Source organism: Eubalaena glacialis, chromosome 8 (assembly GCF_028564815.1).
Source record: "Eubalaena glacialis isolate mEubGla1 chromosome 8, mEubGla1.1.hap2.+ XY, whole genome shotgun sequence".
NCBI classification, from domain to species: Eukaryota; Metazoa; Chordata; class Mammalia; order Artiodactyla; family Balaenidae; genus Eubalaena; species Eubalaena glacialis.
Genome location: NC_083723.1, coordinates 119,837,339 through 119,863,264, shown reverse-complemented (window position 1 = coordinate 119,863,264; position 25,926 = coordinate 119,837,339). Strand labels below are relative to the sequence as shown.

The following is a 25,926-nucleotide window of genomic DNA, read 5'->3' as shown; positions in this document are numbered from 1 at the left end:
AGGAATTAAGATATTTATAACTTTTTACCATTCAGCTTGGCTATCTGTTGTCAGCAGCACATTGCTTAATGATAAACAAACTGAAAGAAACCACCTTTCTCTACACAAGATTATACAATGATGGTTGATTCGAAATCAAGACCAAATCAAGACCTCTTGGTTTACATGCAAATTTTCAACTACTCAGTACATTTCACAACTACAGGGGGAAAAGCAGCTCAAAATGAAATTAGAAGATAATATGTAAGAAACCACCATTTACAACTCCATTAGTAAGTACTTATTGTCTTTGATGACTCAGAAAAGGGCAAAAGCACCAAACCCCTTCAGCTTGGTTTATGCTTCTCATTTCATGACACCCTGGATGTCTTCACTGCTGGAATAAATGTTGCAAGCTAGGAGTCTTATGCTCCACTGAGCTTTCTAGTTCAATATGCAGAAATAATTTCTGTACAGTGATGGTTCTAACAATAAGAGTGGCTAGAGAATGACATTAACTTTGCTAATTACTCTGAGAAGAAGAGAACCCAATTAACTTTACATTGTATTGTATTGCATTGTTTCCATCTTCCTTTTTTTTTTTTCAGATGTATTTCCTTGGATATTTTTTTAGAGAAGCTCAATGAATTTCAGAGTTTTCTGTGTGTTCCTTTCTCAGCAAAACACCTTGGATGCTCAGAGCTTTTGCTTTGTCCCATCTGTGAAAGCCACCTGAGAGTAAGCCAAAGCTTTCTATGAATCACTGATGCTCCTTTCCACTACAACTGAAAAACAGGCTGAAGATGGGGTTTGTCCATTCTTTAAGACAGAAATAACCTAATTCATTGATGTTTTTTATGCTGCCAAAAAACCTGTTGAGACTACAGATAATAAAAGCCCTGAATAGTGATTCCGGATATGCTAGCTCTTCCCAGAAAGACATCTCCAGCCTCATAAAACATGGAATTTAACATAAAAAAACATAGCTACTTCCCAGATGATATAATGTGCTTTAATCCAGAATATCCAGGGTCAGAATTTATTGAAGACAATCAAAAAAAATTTTTAAGAATAAGCCAATAAGAAAGCATGCCAATTTAATTTCTTACCACTAAACAATGAGACATTTACAATAAGTGTAAAGTTTCAAACTTATAATTTGAGAGATCGGGTCCAATCATGTCATGCTCAAAAATGAATCTGTATCAAAAGTATTCTACAATTTAGAAAGTATGGGGTACTTAGAGATCATGTAACTTGAATTTTTTGAACAGCTTTATTAAGGTACAATTAATATATAACAAAAACTGCATCTTTTTAATATACAGGTATACCCCAGAGATGTTGCAGGTTCAGCTCCAGACTGCAATAAAGCAAATATCACAAAAAGTGAGTCACACAAATTTTTGGTTTCCCAGTGCATATAAAAGTTATGTTTCATTAAAGGTAGTCTATTAAGTGTGTAATAGCATTTTTATTACGTCTAAAAAATCACTGTACATACCTTAACTAAAAAATACTTTAGTGCTAAAAAATACTTTATTGCTAAAAGAATGCTAACCATCATCTGAACCTTCAATGAGTTGTGATAGTAACATCAAAGATACTGATTACAGATAACCATGATTATATTTCATTAATATAATAATAATGAAAAAGTTTGAAATATTGCAAGCATTACCAAAATGTGACACAGAGACAAGAAGTGAGCAAATGCTTTAGGAAAAATGGCACCTATAGACTTGCTTGATGCAGGGTTGTCGGAAACCTTCAATTTGTAAAAAACCCAGTTTTTACAATAAAGCAAAGCTCAAGAAAGTGAGGTATGCCTATATATAATCTAATGATTTGGCCATATGCATACACCCGTGATACCATCATCACAATCAAGGTACTACACATATCCATCACCTCCAAAAGTTTTCTTGTGTCTTTTGTGTGTGTGTCAAGAACCCTCCCAACAAAAAAGCCAGCTGCATGATTTCTACTTTAATGATCTTTTCAGTATGCCACACTGCTTGTTATACGATTTGTGTGAAACTACACTGAAGGGCCAATTTTAAATAGCTACACAAATCTAGTTTATAATTTTTGATTAATTGGATTAAAAGTGATTTGATGAACACATTTTAGCAAGTCAAAGCTACACAAAACTAATCAATCTGTGTGTCAGCTACTGATGTCTTCCTTAAAATTGGCACTCTTGTGTATGATTCTTAAATTCCAGGGTAAAGTGCATCAACATCTACAACATGAACTATTTCACACACATCCTCATTGTTTCCATGACGCTAAAGAATCACTGAGTTCAGTGAAAACACTAGCTAGAACAGATGACCTTTTAGCTACAGTGGAATTTCAAAACAATAAAATATATTTTGGGGCAAAATTATCAGTGAAGGGGGAAAATCATATTCCTAAACCAAAAAGAAAATCTCTTTTATTTTTGGAGTTAAATTCCAAAGATTCTATACAGTTGTTTCAAATTTTTCATCTATATCTTGCCACATATGCTTTAAGAATATTTTTCTCCAGCACTTGACTATAGCATACTTATTTCCAGGTTCATCCTAACTCATAACAGGACAGTTCCAAAAGCATCTAAGTGTAGTTCACTGCACTCATGAGAATAGCTAACTTTATTTATTTAAGCAGACCTTGATATGGAGATTAGATTGCCACCTTAGGTTTATTAGATGATTCTGTTTACAGAGCACTATGCATTTCCATAGCCAAGTTGGTTTAAAAATCTTTAAATGTTATTTATCTATTATATTTGTTAAATTACTAGATGGAACTACCTGGAAAGTAATTATATGTACCTTGAAGGGTAATTACACAATTTTATTGATAGTAGGATTGGTGTAGCCTAATGAACACTGACATAATTTGCAAAAAACATCAGAAATTTCTACCTTGTTTTCAAGCAAACTTCCCTGTCAAAAGACAGGCATAAATGAAATGGCACAGGAAAGCATTCAGAAGGTGGGTACTTTCCCCACTAAACTACCTCCTTACCGTGTTCTTTTCCTGCCATATCTCTGAAAATTATTTCATCCCTTTCATCTCTCCAAGTAAAGTTGCCACCTTCCTTTTCCATGCACCATTTTTCTTGTTTTTCTCACTGTTTGCACCTCACTCTTCAATGCAAAGGTCACAAACAGTTGGAAGTCTGTGGCACCCACCTGTTCCCAAGTGTATCTTCTTGGCCCCTTCTTCCTATTTTCCCAGTCTACCTTTTAGTCCATGCATTGATTTGTCAAAAAGCTTCCAACAGGCGTAACCTGACAACACTTTGCTTCAGCTGTCCAGAAATTCTCTTGATATTTCCAATAAGTCTTTTCTGATGCCTCTGCAATGGCCACCTGGAGGAACCCAACCTCAAATCCCTTGTTGACAACATGCGATTTCCAAGGAAGTTATCATCCTAGAGTCAAACTTTGATCAATGAGGAATGGGAGCCAGTGAATAAATGCTCCTCCCTCATTTTTTGTGGGACAGATAGTTCTAAGGTCCAGTCTACATTGCTTTAGTCAAGATCAAGCCCCATGGACCAGCAAGAGAAACCACTCTTGCATTTGGATTTCTCTCCATCTTTGTTTCATTTTCTCCAGTCCTCTACCTTCTGACCCTGAGATTTCTTCCCAAAATAAAACTAATTCCTGTAGGCCTTTATCTTTGGCTCTGTTTCCTGGGATCTGACTCCTTAACTGACCGAGGTCCTTGAACTTTTGCAAGGAACTTGTCCTCATCAGTTTCTCATGTCTAATCCTTGTCTATTTATCTGACAAATAGTTATATAATACATGCAGCAAGTACTGTTTTAAGGATCATAAAGTATTAACTCAGTTAATTCCTCATAAACCCTATGAGGTAGGTACTACTATAATCACTAATTACAAATGAAGAAATAGGCACAGAAAGTTTAAACAACTTTCCCAAGATCATATATCTGGTCAGTGGGGCAGCCGCGGTTCCAAATCATGCAGTCTTGCTCTAGAATACACAGTCTACAAATAAGCTGGAATCTTCTTGACTGCTGTTGCAACTCCGTTATAGTGAGTGATATGTCAATAAGGGCCTTACTCATCTCAAGTATGTGTTTGTTCAACTCTCTGAACAAAATCTTATTAGATTTGATAGTCTTTACATGGCAACCTCAGGTCAATGATCAAAAAAGCACATCCCAATATGCAAATGCTCATCAAGTCTTTGCTTATGCCATGTTTGCTGATGTCCCATTGGCCAAAGCACATCACACATGGCCAAGTCCAGAGTCATTGTGAGAAAGGAATATATAAGAGCATGGATGCCAGGAAGTAGGAGAGTTTTGTTTTTTTTTTAATGTTTACTTTGAAGTTAATAAGTTCTTATGTGTAAATACAATAAAAATAATGCGAATGGAGACTAATGTTGTACTGTTTGCTACCATGATAGACAGAGACAGGTCAATGGAAAATGCAAAACAACTCACTGAAACATTTTGGTATGTTTAATGCACCAGATATTTATTATAATGACTAAAGAGAAGAGTAATTGCCATGACGGTCAGGCTTTTTAAAAGTCTTTTGGAAATTGGGTGAAGAATAATGAAGAGACAAAGGCAGAAATGTTTCAATAGTAATTTTGTTCATCTTCCCTTACCTAGAGAAGATGACATAAATTACTTTTCGCCAAAAAACTACTTCTGCTACTTCTGAAATTCTCATTTAACAATTCTGAATTTACCTCATTTTTATTTAAGTCCTTCATAGAAATATGAGATATGACACTTTTACTAACACTTTGAAATGCTCAAATAAAAAGCACTACTAAACAGTAATTAAATGCATTTCATCATTACCTTTTATAGTTGCTATAGGCAATTTGAGTGTATTTTTTTTTTTGCAGTATACAGGGATATGCTCAGTTAAAAAGCAAAATCATTATAAGACTGATTGGTCTCAACATTTTCTAAGCAGAAATTTAAGATTTTTTATTCTCATTCAAGAAGTCAGCATTCTCAGAAAACACATTAAGTTCAACATATTCAGCTGTTTTTAAGTTACCTGAAAAGGGAAAAAAATGTACTTTCTTGTTCTAGAAAAAAAGAATTGCAGAAAGCCTGTACATAATTTAAAAACAGCCTACATTTATAACTTCAGGCTCTCTAAGTGTTGATTATTCAGTAGGAAACAAATGCTTAGCTAAATATGAAAGCTACAAAAAAATCCTATTATGAAAGTGTTTCCCTTTTATAAGGCTGACTCCTTTTTATATTTTTGAAATGTATACAAAATCTCAAGGTGTGACCCAAATTTTGGTCCCAAGCACTTACAAAAGTATACTAAGTGATCCTCAGGTGATTTTCTTGTTAATCTACATGTCGGAGTTTAAGGGGGGGAGAGGAAATCTCTTAGGTGAGGATGTAATGTCCAGAAAAAGGCCAGTTTCAGGATTGGCTCTTCTTCAAACAGATGTGACAATGGAAGCCCTTTCTGCATCGTCTTATAGCAACTCAAAATGAACAGCTTTTACTTTTTTGAGAAAATTCACTGGGGAGTCCGAGAATAGGAATGGGAAGAAGTTGCCATTATTAGTCAGATACCCTAAGATCACAATAGTATTTTTAGGGTCTCACCTCCAATTCAAGATTAACTCTCTACCTTCTCAAGATCAACGTGTCCACGTTATCTCTGGAACAGCTGATTGGTTCAAGTTACATGTACACCTCCTCCCACCAAAGATCTGCCTCCTAGTCATCACAGGGAGAACCCCTCTAGGGAAGCATCGCACAAGCTCTGGAAATTGGAAGGAGCCCATTAGCAGGAGATTCCAAGGTCCTGTGTACCCAGAGCATGCTTTCAAAGAGGAGTATGGAGGCACAACTCCAGAGAGACAGATCTCCTAGGTCCCATCTACTCTGTGCCACTTGGGGTACAGGCAGAGGGGAGCCACATAGAGTCAGAGCAAACCCCGCAAGAGCAGGGCTCATGTCAGTGGCTCTGACCACTCAGTCTAAATACAGTAATCTTGATCTACTGCAAATTCGTCCTCTTCCTTCCACGTCTTTCTCTCTCTCTCTCTGCTTTCTTGATTTCCCTAAAAGGATTACTTTGGGAATGTTTATATGACATTTGTTTCCTCTGGACAAAGTTTACTCCTTCATTTGCCATATATGAATCCTATGTTCACGTCATTTGGCTGAGAAATATTTTAAAAATAACATTAAACACAATTCTACATTTAAACTATGGCTTGTAATATGTATCCTGTCATCATAAGTCAATGGTTAAGAGCCGAGAGTCACATGGCCTTCGTTTAAATACTGCTTACACTATGTACAGTTTGACTGATATTAAGAAAGTTATATATCTTTTCTGTGCTTCATTTCTCTCATTTGCCAAATAAAGATAACAGTATCTACTCCACAGGGCTCACACAAAGGCAAAATAAGTTAAAAATATAAAGCACTTGAAATAGTTTCAAGTAAACAGCAGGTACTCAGTAGAGGGTGGTTGCTGTTGATAACACCATCATCATCATTATCATCATCATATCATCTCCATCGTTATCATCTCCATCGTTATCATCTTCATCATTATCATCTCCATCGTTATCATCTCCATCATTATCATCTTCATCATTATCACCTAAGGCCCCGGTTCTTAACATTGCTTGCAAATTAGAATTAGCTCGGGGAGCTTTAAAAAAGGCAGCATCTCAAACCCATTAAGCCAAAATTTTAGAAGTATGACCCAAATATCAACAATCTGTAGTCTCACAACCAATAGTACTTTTTTCAGTTTCTTTCCCAGTTTCGTGACTGTGCCCTATTAGTCAGCCCAACATCTATTATGCATCTGTTACTGTTGCCCAGATTGCCCTCCATACTATTCTGTTATCAATATTTACTAAGTACTTACTTTCCATGCACTGAGCTGTATCTGGGATGTAGGGGTAGGTAACACAGGTAAGATGCATGCCCTTATGGTGGGAAAAATAAACACTTTACAGGGATAACAGACAAGCAAATACATATCAACATTGTGAAATTCCCATTAAGGAAAAAAAAAAAATGATGTCATAGGGGTAACTGCAAACATGGTAGAGGGAACTTAAAGTAAGGCCTCATTTCTTTGCTTCTCTGCCCCTGGTAGCTTGTTAGAACTGCAGAAACTTGGACGCCACCCCAGGCCTATTCAGAATCTGCATTTTATGTTCCCCATAATCTAACTTCAACAATTATAAACTCATGGCCAATGTTTCTTTTATAGCCCTTGCTCTAATTATTTTGAAGCAAATCTTCAACATCTTATAAGTATATCTATAAATATTTTAGTGTGTATCATTAAAGATAGACTTCTCCTAGGTTTTTAATTTGAGTAACTGAGTAGATGCAGATACTATTTAACATGATGTAGAAAACGGAGAGAGAAGTGGACAGGGTGCTTGCAGAGACTGGCAGGAAATGATGAGGGGGACAAGGGTTATCCTTAAGACATAGTGCATATCAGACTCTTATTAGGCAACAGTAGAGCTTCAGGGATGCAGCTGGATGTATGATCCAAGAGATCAGGGGAGCCCTCAAGGTCAGGGATATATAATATCTAGGTGGTATTTAAAGTTATATGACAGATTTGAAGGAGAGGGTAAACAGAGAGTGAAGGAAGTCTACTCCTAGGCACTTGGACATGTAGATGACAGGAACAGAAGACCAAGCCAATCATACTAGAAGAAAAAGAAGTGTGAAGCTGTATGTAGGGCCTAAGACAGGAGAAGGATTCCAGGAGAGAATGCTCCATGGTATTGAATGATACAAAATAAGATGAGTACACATTACTGTCTGTTGGATTTGGCAACTGGTGACATTAACAAAAGAGGTTTATGTGAAGAGGCCATAAACCAAAATGGAATGAGTGCTAGATTAAGCCAAGAGGCCAGCAGGGTTTCCTCAGAGTTTCACAACCTATGGATGTGTCCAGATCCATTACGTGGTATGAGGAAAATACCAAAGTTTTTGAATTATTTCCTTTTTTCTATAAACTGGATAAAAGAATGACAATAAATGCAGATGAAACGGGAGAAAATAAAAAATAATCAACACAGACAACTCTTATGAGACATTTTGCCATGCAGGGAGCAAAATAATGAGATAAGAGCTGAGAAAGTTTATGGTGTCAAGTAAAGATTTGTGCTTTTAACTGTTTCCTTTTGATTTATTAGTTTTTCTTTACTTTATGGATGAGAGATAATCAGAGCATGCTGTATCCTGAGGGGAACGATTATGTAGAGGAGAGATGACCGATGCAGAAAAAGAACAGGAGTAGCAGATACATTAAATCTTTAAGAGTGAAAAAGGGCAAGGGATTCAGAGCCCAAGTATGGGATCAGACTTAAAAGGAGAAGAAGCAACATTTTTTTTTCCCCATTGGATCCAGAGGAAAAAGGCAAAGGTTATGGATATGTGTACTGCAAATCTGTGAATCACGTAGTGGGAAGGTGAGGGTGGTTGTCTCTTGTAGTTTTGTTTTCACTGAAATGTCAGAAAAGTAGTTAAGTAAGAGAGTGGGAACTCCATTTTATTAGGAAGAGGTAGCAACACGGCTTACGACGTGGAGTGTCAATTTGAGAGGACCTGCTCAAGATTTTAAAGTAAAGCCAGTCAACCAGGTTGTGTGACTTTCTTCATCAAAATCTATCTGTTTAGGCAAAGGCAAAAAAAAAAAAAAAAAAAAAAAAAGGTGAAGAGCTGGGTTAGGTCTATGGGGGTTTCCCCAGTTAATACAATGTGGGGGACGGGTAATGGATTTAAAGGAAATTTCCTTGGAAGTGAATAAGAGAAGCTTATAAGGGTCTCACCAGGGGACCTTATTTAATATCATTCAGAGTCCTGCATTAGGGCCCACATAAAGTGAGATCAAATCTAGATCTGCATACTTCAATAAGTTTAAATGAACTGACTTAAATGGAAAATAATATTATTTCATTGTCTGGTTTTCTTTATAAGGGCTGTCAGAGTTTCTCCTGAAGACATGCCAAAAACGATAAAATCTGTCAGAAGAAAATATAAAATGGACTAATAACTGATTAAGATTTGGAGAATAGAAATAGAAACTGTTCTGTATGCCTCCGACTTTTCATTATTCTTTCATCTGAGGACTCTAAGACTGTGGTTCCATGAAGACTCTGGTTATGTAAACATGATTCACACCATATACAGCAAAAGACACTCACTAATCCCTGCTCTGACCTTGCTGAGGCTGGTGCCCAGTGTGTGGTTTGGCTTGGAAGAAGATTACTGGTGATTGTGTGGGCGAGACTGCTCTGGTCCCCACAGGTCCCCACAGATGTCACAGGGAGGGTATTCTTGTTGGAGTTCACACGCCCACCACATGAGTGGTGACTGCTGCGGAGAAAATGCCAAATGGGTTCCTTTGAACAGACGAGGTAAAATCAATGGTTGAAGTTGTTCTTTTTTTTTTTTTTTAACAACTTTATTGGAGTATAATTCCTTTACAATGGTGTGTTAGTTTCTGTTTCATAACAAAGTGAATCAGCTATACATATACATACATCCCCACATCTCCTCCCTCTTGTGTCTCCCTCCCACCTTCCCTATGCCACCCCTCTGGGTGGACACAAAGCACCGAGCTGATCTCCCTGTGCTATGCGGCTGCTTCCCACTAGCTATCTATTTGACATTTGGTAGTGTATATATGTCCATGCCACTCTCTCACTTCGTCCCAGCTTCCCCTTCCCCCTCCCCGTGTCCTCAAGTCCATTCTCTACATCTGCGTCTTTATTCCTCTTTTGCCCCTAGCTTCTTCATAACCATTTATTTTTTCTTTAGATTCCATATCTATGTGTTAGCATGTGGTATTTGTTTTTCTCTTTCTGACTTACTTCACTCTGTATGACAGACTCTAGGTCCACGCACCTCACTACAAATAACCCAGTTTCGTTTCTTTTTATGGCTGAGTAATATTCCATTGTATACATGTGCCACATCTTCTTTAGCCATTCATCTGTCGAAGGACACTTAGGTTGCTTCCATGTCCTAGCTATTGTAAATAGAGCTGCAATGAACATTGTGGTACGTGACTCTTTTTGAATTATGGTTTTCTCAGGGTATATGCCCAGTACTGGGATTGCTGGATTGTATGGTAGTTCTATTTTTAGTGTTTTAAGGAACCTCCATACTGTTCTTCATAGTGGCTGTATCAATTTACATTCCCACCGACAGTACAAGAGGGTTCCATTTTCTCCACATCCTATCCAGCATTTATTGTTCGTAGATTTTTTGATGATGGCCATTCTGACTGGTGTGAGATTATATCTCATTGTAGTTTTGATTTGCATTTCTCTAATCATTAATGATGTTGAGCATTCTTTCTTGTGTTGGTTGGCAATCTTTATATCTTCTTTGGAGAAATGTCTATTTAGGTCTTCTGCCCATTTTTGGATTGGGTTGTTTGTTTTTTGATATTGAGCTGCATGAGCTGCTTGTATATTTTGCAGATTAATCCTTTGTCAGTTGCTTCGTTTGCAAATATTTTCTCCCATTCTGAGGGTTGTCTTTTTGTCTTGTTTATGTTTTCCTTTGTTGTGCAAAAGCTTTTAAGTTTCACTAGGTCCTATTTGTTCATTTTTGTTTTTATTTCCATTTCTCTAGGAGGTGGGTCAAAAAGGATCTTGCTGTGATTTATGTCATAGAGTGTTCTGCCTATGTTTTCCTCTAAGAGTTTTATAGTGTCTGGCCTTACATTTAGGTCTTTAATCCATTTTGAGTTTACTTTTGTCTATGGTGTTAGGGAGTGTTCTAATTTCATTCTTTCACATGTAGATGTCCAGTTTTCCCAGAATCACTTATTGAAGAGGCTGTCTTTTCTCCATTGTATATTCTTGCCTCCTTTATCAAAGATAAGGTGACCATAGGTGCATGGGTTTATCTCTGGGCTTTCTATCCTGTTCCATTGATCTATATTTCTGTTTTTGTGCCAGTACCATACTGCCTTGATTACTGTAGCTTTGTAGTATAGTCTGAAGTCAGGGAGCCTGATTCCTCCAGCTCCGTTTTTCTTTCTCAAGATTGCTTTGGCTATTCGGGGTCTTTTGTGTTTCCATACAAATTGTGAAATTTTTTGTTCTAGTTCTGTGAAGAATGCCATTGGTAGTTTGATAGGGATTGCATTGAATCTGTAGATTGCTTTGGGTAGTATAGGCATTTTCACAACGTTGATTCTTCCAATCCAAAAACATGGTATATCTCTACATCTGTTGGTATCAACTTTAATTTCTTTCATCAGTGTCTTATAGTTTTCTGCATACAGGTCTTTTGTCTCCTCAGGTAGGTTTATTCCTAGGTATTTTATTCTTTTTGTTGCAATGGTAAATGCGAGGGTTTCCTTAATTTTTCTTTCAGATTTTTCATCATTAGTGTATAGGAATGCAAGAGATTTTTGTGCATTAATTTTGTATCCTGCTACTTTACCAAATTCATTGATTAGCTCTAGTAGTTTTCTGGTAGCATCTTTAGGATTCTCTATGTATAGTATCATGTCATCATCAAACAGTGACAGCTTTACTTCTTTTCTGATTTGGATTCCTTTTATTTCTTTTCTTCTCTGATTGCTGTGGCTAAAACTTCCAAAACTATGTTGAATATTAATAGTGGTGAGAGTGGGCAACCTTGTCTTTTTCCTGATCTTAGAGGAAATGGTTTCAGTTTTTCACCATTGAGAACGATGCTGTCTGTGGGTTTGTCATATACGGCCTTTATTATGTTGAGGTAAGTTCCCTCTATGCCTACTTTCTGGAGGGTTTGTATCATAAATGGGTGTTGAATTTTGTCAAAAGCTTTTTCTGCATCTATTGAGATGATCATATGGTTTTTCTCCTTCAATTTGTTAATATGGTGTATCACATTGATTGATTTGTGTATACTGAAGAATCCTTGCATTCCTGGGATAAACACCACTTGATCATGGTGTATGATCCTTTTAGTGTGCTGCTGGATTCTGTTTGCTAGTATTTTGTTGAGGATTTCTGCATCTTTGTTCATCAGTGATATTGGCCTGTAGTTTTCTTTTCTTGTGGCATCTTTGTCTGGTTTTGGTATCAGGGTGATGGTGGCCTCGTGCAATGAGTTTGGGAGTGTTCCTCCCTCTGCTGTATTTTGGAAGAGTTTCAGAAGGATAGGTGTTAGCTCTTCTCTAAATGTTTGATAGAATATGCTTGTGAAGCCATCTGGCCCTGGGCTTTTGTTTGTTGGAACATTTTTAATCACAGTTTCAATTTCAGTGCTTGTGATTGGTCTGTTTATATTTTCTATTTCTTCCTGGTTCAGTCTCGGAAGGTTGTGCTTTTCTAAGAATTTGTCCATTTCTTCTAGATTGTCCATTTTATTGGCATATAGTGGCTTTTAGTAATGTCTTATGATCCTTTGTATTTCTGCAGTGTCAGCTGTTACTTCTGCTTTTTCATTTCTAATTCTATTGATTTGAGTCTTCTCCCTTTTTTTCTTGATGAGTCTGGTAATGGTTTATCAATTTTGTTTATCTTCTCAAAGAACCAACTTTTAGTTTTTTTGATCTTTCCTATCATTTCCTTCATTTCTTTTTCATTTATTTCTGATCTGATCTTTATGATTTCTTTCCTTCTGCTAACTTTTGAGTTTTTTTTGTTCTTCTTTCTCTAATTGCTCTAGGTGTAAGGTTAGGTTGTTTATTTGAGATGTTTCTGTTTCTTGAGGTAGGATTGTATTGCTATAAACTTCCCTCTTAGAACTGCTTTTGCTGCATCCCATAGGTTTTGGATTGTTGTGTTTTCATTGTCATTTGTTTCTAGGTATTTTCTGATTTCCTCTTTGATTTCTTCATTGATTTCTTGGTTATTTAGTAGTGAATTGTTTAGCCTCCATGTGTTTGTTTTTTTTACAGATTTTTTCCTGTAATTGATATCTAGTCTCATAACGTTGTGGTCAGAAAAGCTACTTGATATGATTTCAATTTTTTAAAATTTATCAAGCCTTGATTTGTGACCCAAGATATGATCTATCCTGGAGAATGTTCCTTGAGCACATGAGAAGAAAGCGTATTCTTTTGTTTTTGGATGGAATGTCCTCTAAATATCAATTAAATCCATCTTGTTTAATGTATCATTTAAAGCTTGTGTTTCCTTATTTATTTTCATTTTGGATGATCTGTCCTTGGTGAAAGTGGGGTGTTAAAGTCCCCTACTATTATTGTGTTACTGACGATTTCCCCTGTTATGGCTGTTAGCATTCATTCTTAAGAGATAGTTTGATAATAGAGAAGCAATGAACTAATAAAAGTATTATTTTTAAAAAAAGTGAAATCAGGAAAATGAAATTGCTATAGGGAGTTTTCTGGTTTTCGTTAACACAAGTGAAGTTTTAAAACTAAAATTTTTAGTGTCTTTTTAAAGGCAATATGAACAAACAGAATGTGTGTCTCCTTTTGTGGTTCTATCAGTAGCCAAAATATATCTTTGATATATTTTCCCTAGAACTAGGCACTTTTAAGCTAGCATATCAACATAAATATCTGTTAATAAGGCTTTATAAGATTTAAAATAAATTCTAGAGTTGAACATTCACTCTCAATTGTATATTCCATTTACAGAGTCATCATACTGTTGAAAAGACCCTTAAAATACACCAGAACCACAAATATTGAAATCTTAGCTACTTTAATATGCACGAATGGTAAGACTCACAAACAGATTTGAAAATATGCCTCTGTTTCATTATTTTTATATGCTTTAGGAAAAACTAAAACACATTATTTAAGTTCCACATCCCCTCTGACCCTAATTACCAGCCCAGCGTATTTGCTTGTATTGTAAGCATCAATTAAAAAGGTTCAGGTCACATTAGTTATGCATTTATTCTGCTACATCAAAGGCCTTATACTAAGGACATGCTCTTTCTTTAAATCCTTCCTTGCAGCTAAAGTGAATTTTTAAATTTTAAGTTTTTAATGATAATTTTTAAAGCTTCTTGTGAATATCTTTCTTGTCATTCCCTTCTCTCAGCTATTTTGGTGTATTTGTATATTTATAAGGATAATTTGATCTTTTAACAGCAAGTAGATACAACAGATTGAGTGAAAAGGGCTTAAATATGTCTATGGCTATTGAGAGTGCTAATATTTGTAAATTAAGTTCTGATAAAATAAAATCTATGCACTTCATAAATGTTTTTAATTTGGAGGCCATTTACCATGTGTGAGTTTAGACCTTTCTAGTTAACTCCTTTTTTAAAAAATTTAAACTTTGACATGTATTTTATTATTTTTCATAGTTACAAACAAAACTTTAAAAGTCAAATTTGATTAAAAACATATACAAGAGCAAACCCTTGTTCTCTGCCCCTTCTCCCTTTTTCTACTTTGCTACCCAGAAGCAGCCTTTCCTCTTTCTTGATATAGATCCTTTTTTAAATGAAATATATCATCAGACAAGAGAAAGTATGTAAATTGTTAAAAATTTGCACAATTGAAAATTTTTAAAATAAATTCTCACATCAATTTGATAAGGTGATTGAAAAACCATTTTCCTTCAAAAATTTAAAGGCTTTGCTCCATTTGCTTCCAATATTCAGGATGGTGATTCTGACACAATCTCAGATAATTTATATGGGATTTTTTTCTTTCTAGAAGCTTTTTTTGAGTTTTCTCTTTATTCGCTAGTAGTATGAAATTTCTCAGTAATGTTTTAAATCTGGAGACTTGGGTCTTTCAGTTCTGGGATATTTTCTTTATTATATTTTTGATAATTTTTCACTACCATTTGCTCTCTTTTTCTGAGGTTCCTATTACTTAGATTGGTTTTAAAGTTAAATTCAAAATAAAATAAAAATTTGATCTCTATGTACATTGAAATTATAGTTGTGTAAATTATGAATTTATAAATAGTTGAAAAAATTAAGTGTCTTAAAATTAATACCCTGTATACAGAGCTGGACTTGGGTAAAATTTCAAAAGACGTCTACTTCATAGAGTCTCTGGGGCTTTTTATAGGGTATAATACAATAAAAGCAGTGAGATGTTTTGTTTAGCCGGGACAAGACGCATAGGCGAGCGTACTGTGTATTTCAACTAGATTTCTCTGCAGTCATCAGAAAAAGAACCTTCAAAAGTTGCTCAAGTGTTCTGTGTACAGAGCTGGACTTGGGTAAAATTTTATGAGAAGTCTACTTCATAGTCAGAGTCTCTTGGGCTTTTTATAGGGTATAAAGATGGGTTGATACTCCAAGTTTCTTATCTTTTCTTCATATGAGTCCATCTCTATCTTTTTGATCTACTTTATAGGAGATCATCTCACTATTCTTTAACATATCTACGATGTTCCTATTCATGAATTTTGTATATAACACCATCAACATTATACATCATTGTAATACAACATCATATTACCTCTTGAAGGATGAATTTGGTTTCTTTGAAGCTTTATCTTCCTGCCTGAATTGTGAGTGTGTTTTGTTTTTGTGTTTATAGTTTCTATCTCTCCTCTTATGTCCAAGGATTTCTTCAGATTCCTGGGGATATTTGGGAACCTGTTTCTGGTTTAGGGTGAGACACTAAATAGCTAAATAGAAATTCTGTGATACACAAGAGGGCCCTGCTCATTTCATAGTTTCATTCTTGTGCCATCAGTTAGCTATTTACATTTTTGCGGAAGATCCCCAAATGTCTGTAGTTAAACATCTTTTCTCCAGGGCAGATCTAATTACCCTGAGAAAGATCTTTTAATGTCTGCCATGTTTCTGAAATAGAATGGAATGGGCAATTGTACCATTTGGCATGCTCGCTTTTCTTAAGATATTAATTTTCTTCTACGTGTATTACCATCCTGTTTATCATATGTCCCTATATCCACAGCCTGTCACATGCTTTTTTCAAATACTATGTGACCTGTCTCACAGAAAGCTGGAAGAAGGGCAGGCACCTGACTGAACCAGGTTTGTACTGAGAACCTAGGAATCTACTGTCTCTTATACAAAGTTGAAAAAAAAATCTCCCTGCCTCACCACTGCTTACAAAGTACCTTTTATTGGTGTCTTGTACCCCTTAGCTTTTTTCAAATGGTCTCTTGTGCTTTTCTCTAACTGAAGAATCCTAAAATTGGGCCCCCAATTTCACTCACTCTCTGTCTTCATTTAAAGTTCAGAATTATAGATTTCTTCCAGGTTTATTGAGGGTGCACTTTATATTTCTGCTTTTTATTCTCCTCTTCATTTGGGATGATTAATTGGGAAAATGAAAATGACTCTGCTGAAACTAAAAGTTAGATTCAGTTACTTTTAAAATATGTGATGAATTTTTCTGTACACATTTATTTGATGAGGTAAATAAAGAAAAGGTAGTGCAAGGAACTGAATAAATAAAAAGTAGATAAATCCTGAGAGAACTTTTATCCAAAAACTTCCAAGTGTTTTATTCATCTAGCTTTGGTTTGTTCCCTTTGTTGCTTCCATAGAAACCTTAGACAATCTGCTATTCTGGAAACCACTTACAATACATAGTAAAGCCATTTTATGGCACTAACTAGAAAGAAATAGGAATTTGTGAAGTTTCTTTAACAAATCGCTATAGGTGGCTTTATACTCATTACTTACTCAAAATAAAGATATACTCAATGTAAATATGAGTATTGAGAACATTAGAAATGGATCTTTAAGGGTGCTTCCTAATAGAGATGGTTTATTACATCTGTCCCTTGCCCTCATTCTGTCCTCAATCAGTACCCTTTTCATCAATCCTGTAAATATAGGTCTTTCCAATTTTATTTCTCTCTGGCTTCTCTCATTAGGCAGTAACATTTAAAATATTTATATATGCAATATTTTTTCCAAAAAATTTATAAAAGAATTAATATTGGCATGTGTAATACTGCAAAATAACTACAATACAACCAGTAAAAAAAGAATAGATATTTGTACTTGTATATGTATATGAAAAGTTATATTTTAACATTGTGCTTAGTCAAAGTAGCAAAAGCATTCCTATAAAAAGTCCACAATCACTATTATTAAACATTTTGCTATAAGTAATAACGTCTGCATATGTATAGGCAAAATGATAAAAATAGCCGATGCACACAGGCAATGGATAAAGTAGAATTATACAATAATAATGATAATTATAGTATGATTACCTACTCAGAAAACTCAAAAGAAGTAGAGAGATCATTATTACATCTTACAAGAGTATTCAGTATGATGCTTAGTATAAAATTAAAATTTTAGAAATTGTTAGCTATCATATACTAACTGCATTTACAACTTCAACATAATTAAGGAAAAATACTGTTTATAGGATAACTCTACTATCAAGTTTTAAAATTTACAAGAAATGTACAAGATCTATGTAAAGATACTTTAAAACTTTACTGAAATACATATAAAAAGCCTTAAAAAAATGGATTTTTATCCATTTGGGGTAAGATTTAATATTATAAAGTAACAATTATCACCAAATTATTCTATGAATTTACACATTCCCCATACAAATATTAGACGGTTCTTTTGTTTGTCTTCTTATTTTTGTTTTTGTTTTGGAACCAGTCAAGCTGACACTAAAATTTATATGGAAATTTTAACATTTAAAAAGAAAAAAAGATTAAAGAGTGTTGACTAGCACTACTAAATATTTAAGAATATTTTAAGATTATATTAATTCACAGTGTGGTGCTGGTGTCTGAATAGACACCAAAAAAATTTGATACAAAATATAAAGACCCCAAATACAATAAAATGCACAATATTTGCTTAGTTGATAATAATGATGGCACTTAAAATCATTAAGAGAAAAGTTTTTCAATAAACACTCTTTACATGACTAGAAAGCAATCTAGATGAAAATCAACAATAAAACAAAATAAAAGCAAAGTTGAAGTTATATCACTTCTTACTCCGGAATAAACCCAGATTTAGCAAGGATTTAGACATGACAATAAATAAAAATACACAAAAATCACTGTTTAGGAAAAGCTTTCGAAGCATCACCCTAAATCCAGAGGCTAAAAAAGACAATACTGGTGTAGAGAATAAATATTAGCAATCTGTGGATGTTACAATTTATAAACACAGTCAAAGGTAAACAATAATTGTGATAAATGTGATATATTAAAAAATCCTTTTTTTTAACAAGGAAGAGACTTCAAAATCAGTAAACGAAAAAATAACTAGCAGTCAATAAAGAAAATGAGTGAACAATGAAGTACAGAAAAATAAATGGTTCTGAAACCTATGCTCTACGTGCTATCACACTCATATAAAAGTAAATATTTATTTAAGATATAACATTGTTTTTCAGCATTCATAATGATAAAAATTGTAAATTTCCTTTCGGTAATAACGTGTAGATACAGGAAGTGTTGTACATTTTCCGTGAAAACATAAATTCCTATAACTTATTAAAGGATAATTCTGCAGCACCTATCAAAATAAAGAGCGCTCATGCCATTGACCTTAAATTTATTAGAACATATCCACAGATATACTTGCCAAAATGTGTTTTATTTACTGCAACTCTAACTATTGTACAAAATATCAGAAAATGTCTAAATGCCCATGAAAAAGAGAGGAAGTGAATAATCAGATCCACATCATAATTGCCTGTGGGAAGGAAAACAAGGATTTAGGGTTTAAAGGTGGGAAAGGGACATTTTCACTATATTGTTCTTTTTGCTGTTTGATGTTTTAATAAGTGCAAATATTGCCTTTTAAAACATACACACACACAAATAATGCTGGTAAAGGAAAGTAGTCCAAAGGGAGAGTGAACAGTGCAAATTACATATAATGAAGCCAACAGTGAGACTGATTAAGAAACTGTATGAAAATTTATTATATGAGGTCTACATATTTGCAAAAGGTGGGACCCAAATATGTCTTTAATGTGATGATAAGGGCATAGCCATATATATAAATTGGTGACAGTAAGATTAAAAACAAAAACAAATTCTAAAAGAAGCATAACTATGTGTGATACTGAAACCTCTCAGTTGGAATAGATGATACATAATACACTTAACAATATCCTTACATTAGAAAGTGACATAATTTACAAAAGGCTCTCTTTTTATAAAATGTTATTTATCATTCCAAAGTATATCTCAAATTTTAAAATACATATTTTATAGGAGACTATAATGATAGATTTCAGGCTTTCTGACTTTACGGCTTAATTCAGTAATACAATTTTGAAAGTCTACAAGCTTGGAAGAATGGCATGGGCGTTATTTTTCTCTACTGAGGAACTGAGTGATATTATACTCCCTGACAATTACCTGGAATATAGCAATTCTGTGTTCTAGGCAAATGCAGAGCTGTACAAATCAACAAAACTGGGGGATAGGAGAATGATTTGTCTGTGAAAACTGAAGAGCCACTAGGACATTTATCTCAATGAAAGCCAGTGCCATCTTGTATCGTGCAAGGTTCGTACAGTTTGTAAAGCCCTCTAACATAAATCGACATTTTATTTTTGACTGGAGAAGCAATTCTGAGTGGCAAGGGAAGCTATGGATGAAGAAACTACTTTGTGTGATTGGGTCAATATCAAAGGAATAGGTAAATGGTAGAGACAGGTCTTAATGCTATTCCTCTTTCCCTCATACTCAAGTCATCGACCTCATTTATATTACTTATATATATATATATATATATAATATATATATATATATATATAATATTTAAATATATAAATATATACATTTCCCCCCCAGGGTATTTTGGTGTATTGTTTTTTATTGCTATTTATTTTTTCTTACTCTAAATCTGAATAATTCTTTTATGATTTCTGGGAATCTATTTTTTTGCTTGGCTGGGACTTTGGATACAAAAAAAGCAATAGCTAGAGAGGAATACAGGGTCAAAGAGGATACATATACCTACCCACCCCCACCCTTCACACACACACAGGCACAATCATGTGTAAGGATAGAACATATATGATTGCTGTTGAGGAGAAAGGAAGACATTGGAGATTAGAGAAGAGAAAATAAACCAACAAGGACCTACTGTTTAGCACAGGGAACTATACTCAGTATTTTATAATAACCTATAAGGGAAAAAATATGAAAAAGGGTATATATACATATACATGTATATGTGTGTGCACATATATATGTGTATGCGTGTGCATATATATGTATAAAACTGAATCACTCTGCTGTACACCTGAAACTAACACATTGTAAATCAACTATACTTCAATAAAAAAAAAATGAAAGTTAAAAAAAAGAGAAAATGCTATCTAATATATAGACATACCTGAGAACACAAAGCAAGAGATAATCAGAGAAGAAATGGAAGGTTCAGCCTTTGAAGGAGGAGAGACTTTTCTTACGCATCATAGGAGAGAAAAGAAGATGGGTGGAAAGAACTTTGGCCAGTCGGTCCTTACTATGCTTTCTTTAAAGGTGGGAACCAAGCCAATGTTCAGATTATACTGAATCACAAGTTCATGACAAATACATTGTATTTCATCACATAATGATATTGAAATAATCATTTATATATATTCATATATATTATATATGAACCTCTATTAGTACTAAGGAGGAAGATGTAATCAAAATGTCTGTCTTAGTTTTAAAGTTTTAATGGATTTATTAGAGGGATAAAAAGGCAATCAAGCTATGTTCAGAATGGACTGAGAGGTATAGAGAGCTTAGTGATGAAAATCTTTGATACGGTAAAAATAAAATTAAACGTCTGAAAGAACTGTGTAAACTCTTAAGCCTTACAGAGAGGAAGAGTTTTGTGGTGAACATGTGTGTACCTGCTTTATCCCCAGTGCTAAACTGCAAATATCCTAAGAGTGAAAACCTTCTTTTCCATCTCTCTATCTTCTTATAATACATTGTTTCATATATTCCCATGTCATGTACAACCTTTACATTCTTACACTAAAGAAATTGTTTTTTGATATATAAATATACCAAAGACATATGTTTGTGTGTTTGTTTCCTGAATCATACAGGCATGAAATGAAATGTTTAATAGCATTGGCTCTGCCACTTACAAACTGAATAGGTTGTTTAACCTAAAATAAGTTTAATAATAATTATCCCATGGCTTTTTAATGAAGATTAAATTAAATAATTCATGTAAAGCACATAGTACAATGTGTAGCCCATGGTAAACTTGCCATAAATGTGAGCAACCATCACTTAGTACTCCTCATCAACTGATTGATTGATCAATTGATCAGCTGATGATGACCTCGCCTAAAAGAAGAAATCATGCTCTCTCTGTCAAAACATTGGAGATGGGAATATTCTGGTTGTTCACTGGGTCTCATACAATGCTATAGTTTGGTAATTCTCAAAGCAGCTACTTTTACGTACTTCATAACTTTGAAATTAACTACTATATAGTCTTTCAAGGTAAGATACAACTGAGAAAGCTTACATCAGGCTTAGTCTCATGATTTGACCTGACAAAAAGTTCACTTCTGCCTAAAAATGGACTCAGGGTTTCCTATGAATTTTATGTCATTCTCCAAAAGTAGATCTGAGCTGCAAGGCTCCAGAGCACTGTGAAGTACAACTTTTCTCTCAGAAACAGGATGTATTTTGGCTCCAAATTGCTTTTTACAATTCTTACCTTCAGTACATGACTGAAATAAAGATCAATTCAGACTCCAGTCTCACTGCAGATAAATAAATGATGGGCGATATCTCCAAGACAGGTGGAGCTCTTGATGGATGGACAAGCTGAATACATAAGCACACATGAAAGACCAGTTTTGAGCACACATCCTAAATCCCTTTGGTTTTCTTGGGCACATCACCTGATGTCAAAAATTCTTTTTGTGGAGGAATTTTCTTTGAGGTTTTCATGGTATATGTAGGTTTGTTTTCTATTATTGTTGTCTAAAGAGTAATGTGATACAAGATTCCTGTGGATTCAAAGCAACTGACTTACCTGATACATATATATGATTTTTTCAGGATAACTTTTATCAAAAAATATTACAAGTGCATTACGAAAATCTAAATGAATTCATTATTCTGCGTTTAGAAAATTCTTATTGGTTTTTTTGGACAAATTCATTTTAGAAAAAATTTTCAGCACTAAATTCTTACTGTGTCAGAAAGTATGAAAAAAATAATTAAATCCAACAGAATGTACGTTCTCACTTTTTATATATGTAAATGACTACCAGTATGCAAATATCTATCTATCTATCTATCTGTCTATCTCTGTATAATCTGGTTCAGATTCAATTGCATGATGAGAAAAAAACTGAAGAAAAAATAAGGACATCCTCATTATTATAGATAGTGACAGTGTTAGTTCTTCAGTTAAGATACAGCCCTGATGTAGGTCATAAGCATTCTTTAATTTACTATAATCTGGAATTGCCTGCTGGGTACTCGACACAGGAATAGACACACATAGCTGTTTACCGGGTAGTACAGGACAATGACTAATTCATTCTCAGGCTTATATTTATTCGTACCACAAATTTAAACACTTATTTTGCAACCTTTCTCTCATTTCTACTTCTGATGAGAGCAGCTCATTCAGTTTAAAGTTGTCTTATTAAATGAACAGACATGTCCTCACAATCTAATGTTAGGCACCAAACAGGGAAAGGAATTGATCACGAGACTGATTTAAACAACATAACAAAACTGACTCATGTTACCATATTATTAATTATTAATTAGTTCTTAATTAGTTCATATTTTCCTCACTTTTGCAGAAGGAGGTAAATACCAGTATCTTAAACAATCTAAAACATTTTCTTCTAACAACACAAATAAATGTAGACAAGTAGGTGAAAAACACTGAAATAAAACTGTATGTGAGTGTATGTCTGAATGTTTTAATAAAGTGAGTTCAGTTTGGGTACTTGGATGTGAAAAATAAGGACATATGTGCCTCTATGCATAATAGCCAAGACATCCTAACAACCTAAATGTCCATCAACAGATGAATGAATAAAGAAGATGTGGTACATATATACGATGGAATACTACTCAGCCATGAAAAAGAACAAAATAATGCCATTTGCAGCAACATGGATGCAACTAGAGATGATCATACTAAGTGAAGTAAGTCAAAAAGAGAAAGACAAATACCATATCATATCATTTATATGTAGAATCTAAAATATGACACAAATGAACCTATCTATGAAACAGAAAAAGAATCAGGGACATAGAGAACAGACTGCTGGTTGCCAAGGGAGAGGGGCTTGGGGGAGGGATGGAGTGGGAGGTCAGGGTTAGCAGATGTAAGCTTTTATATACAGAATGTATAAACAACAAGGTCCTACCATACAGCATAGATAACTATATTCAATATCCTATGATAAACCATAAAGGAAAAGAATATTTTTAAAAAGTATATATATGTATAACTGAATTACTTTGCTGTACAGCAGAAATTAACACAACATTGTAAATCAACTGTACTTCAGTAAAAAAGACATATGTGCCTTCTTTTTATGCTTCTGCAGATAGAAACTTAATTATTGTCAGTGTGCTAGCCTGGGGCATGCCCTTAGTTTATTTGGGAATGCCATCCCGGAGCATGTGTGAGGAATGAGGGAATGAAAGGGAAGGAAAACCAAAATGGGTTTCTATTATGAAAGGTGGCTGCCATTTTGAGGGACAGATGTGCAATCTTTGGGACTTTCATTGGATCCTTAGAGAGAAATTTGGTCCGCAGGGTGTGAGATGCTGTTAGGTTGCACCTGTGATAAGCTTTTTGGTGACCATGTGAAACTGGCCACCACATACACACTGGCTAGAGTAAAAGACGTGCGTATTAAATGGTTCATTAAAAGGAGTCCAGGGGATTTCCTGGTGGCGCAGTGGTTGAGAATCTGCCTGCCAATGCAGGGGACACGGGTTCGAGCCCTGGTCCGGGAAGATCCCACATGCCGCAGAGTGGCTAGGCCCGTGAGCCACAACTACTGAGCGTGCGCATCTGGAGCCTGTGCTCCGCAACAAGAAAGGCCGCGACAGTGAGAAGCCCGCGCACCGCGATGAAGAGTGGCCCCCGCTCGCCGCAACTAGAGAAAGCCCTCGCGCAGAAACGAAGACCCAACACAGCCAAAAATAAATAAATAAATTTATAAAGAAAAAAAAAAAAAAAAAAGGAGTCCAGAAAAAAATTAAAACAAAAGTTGAGGATGCCACATTAATATAACTAGACTGAAACTATACAATAAATAATATGATTGAATGGAAAACATATAGTTCCCATAGAATACTGAATGTAAAATTTCTCTTGGCATTTTATAGTAAGAACTGGCAAATTTGACAGCGATTCCACTAGAAAAAGTTTAAACAGACATCTCTCTCTGTTCTATAGGAAAAAATATGAACAAACACACACATAACCTTTGAAAAATAGCCACTGCTATTTTAAATCAGCTCTGCTAAATGAAGAACTGTTAAAAACTTCCTTTAAATTGCTTCTTTGGTGCATGTGTGTTCAGAAAAGCAGAACACTGTCTTTCACTGCATTTTCCCTTATATGATCAGGCTGTGTCTAATCACCTGAGTATCCTGATTAAAAGTTAATCAGGCACCTGAAAAATTCTTTTTAAAAACTAATCGTATATACAAGGAGTTCTCATTAGGAAAATCTATGCCAGTCACACGGAGTCCTTTGACTTATTTTTCATCTTACAAAACAATTATATCTGATTTTCATGATTTAAATGGTTACAATCTCCACCACAAATTCCACTAAATTTTCAGTGAACAAATTCATAATCTGTAGTCATATATTTTATTTTAAAGAGCCTCCTGCCTCTAAAGCAATGGAGAATTACGTGGAAATGTTGGGGAAAAAAGCTGGGCAGGGAGTGAAAAGACTGGAGTTCTACCCTAAGCCCTGTCGGTCCCCGGCTGCACGCATCTGGGAGGCTGCTTGAGTTCTCCGAGCTTCACCACTTACTTACTGGTGAATAAGTCAATTTCTAGCTCAAGAATGAGTTTGGAGCCAGGCTGATTTCTCAGATTTTATCTCCAGCAATTACTGGATTTTTGATTTGGGGGCAAGTCACTAAATTCCTCTGAATCTCAGTTCCATCAGCTGTTAATTAAAAACTAAAAATACTGATTCAGAGTTTTTGAGAACTAATTGAAATAATATATGTAAAGCATTTAGCATAGAGGTTGACTCATTTTAAACAGTATTTAGCTGTTTCTCTTTATTTGCCCCTTTCCAGAATACAAAGCAAGAACCCACTGGCCAAAGTTCTCTACTAGCCTAGCACACATCTTTTCTCACATATGCTAAGAAGGGGAGCTCCCTCCTCCATCAAAGGCTTAAACTTCCTTTTCTTCCCTGAATCCTCTCTTGCTTTGTTTCCTCAAAAAGGCTTGTATACTGATATTGTTTTCCCTTCTGCATCCTCAAAGGCTCCTTTTTCTCTCCCTTTTCTCTCCTCTCCCTTTTCTCTCCTTTTATTTTCTCTCTCAGCATAGACATATGTTCTATTGCTCTATCTGTACCCATGTGTGTGTGTTGTGTGTATGTGTGTACTTCTCCCTGACCCAATATATCTCTCCAGCTATTTCTCTCTGTTATCACCACAAAACTCTAAAGAGCTGTCTACATATTCTATCTTGATTTTATCTCTCATTCACTCTAAGAAAAAAAAATTAACATTTTTTAAAAGATTTCATTGAAGTATAGCTGACATGCAATATTATTTTCATTCACTCAATCTCATCTGTCAGGGTTCTTTTCTACTGTACTATTTCATGGAACCTTCTCTTTTCAGGGTCAAGAACAATTCCCACGATGTCATCCTATGCCATCTTCTTCACCTCTTCACGGCACTCAGCAGAATCCACCCCTCATTTTGCCTTAGGACACTCCCCTATCTTAGCTCCCTGTCAACCCTCCATCCTGAGTTTCCTCTTCTTACTGGTTCACTGATGTTCCGTCCCCTTTGCTAGTTG

At 35.0% G+C, this 25,926-nt stretch overlaps 1 protein-coding gene across 1 annotated transcript in view; it reads right to left on the bottom strand.

Annotated features, from left to right (window-relative positions):
- Positions 1–25,926, bottom strand: part of CNTNAP2 (contactin associated protein 2) — a 2,096,032-nt gene that overhangs the window by 1,848,265 nt on the left and 221,841 nt on the right. The gene's annotated exons all lie outside the window — the stretch shown is intronic.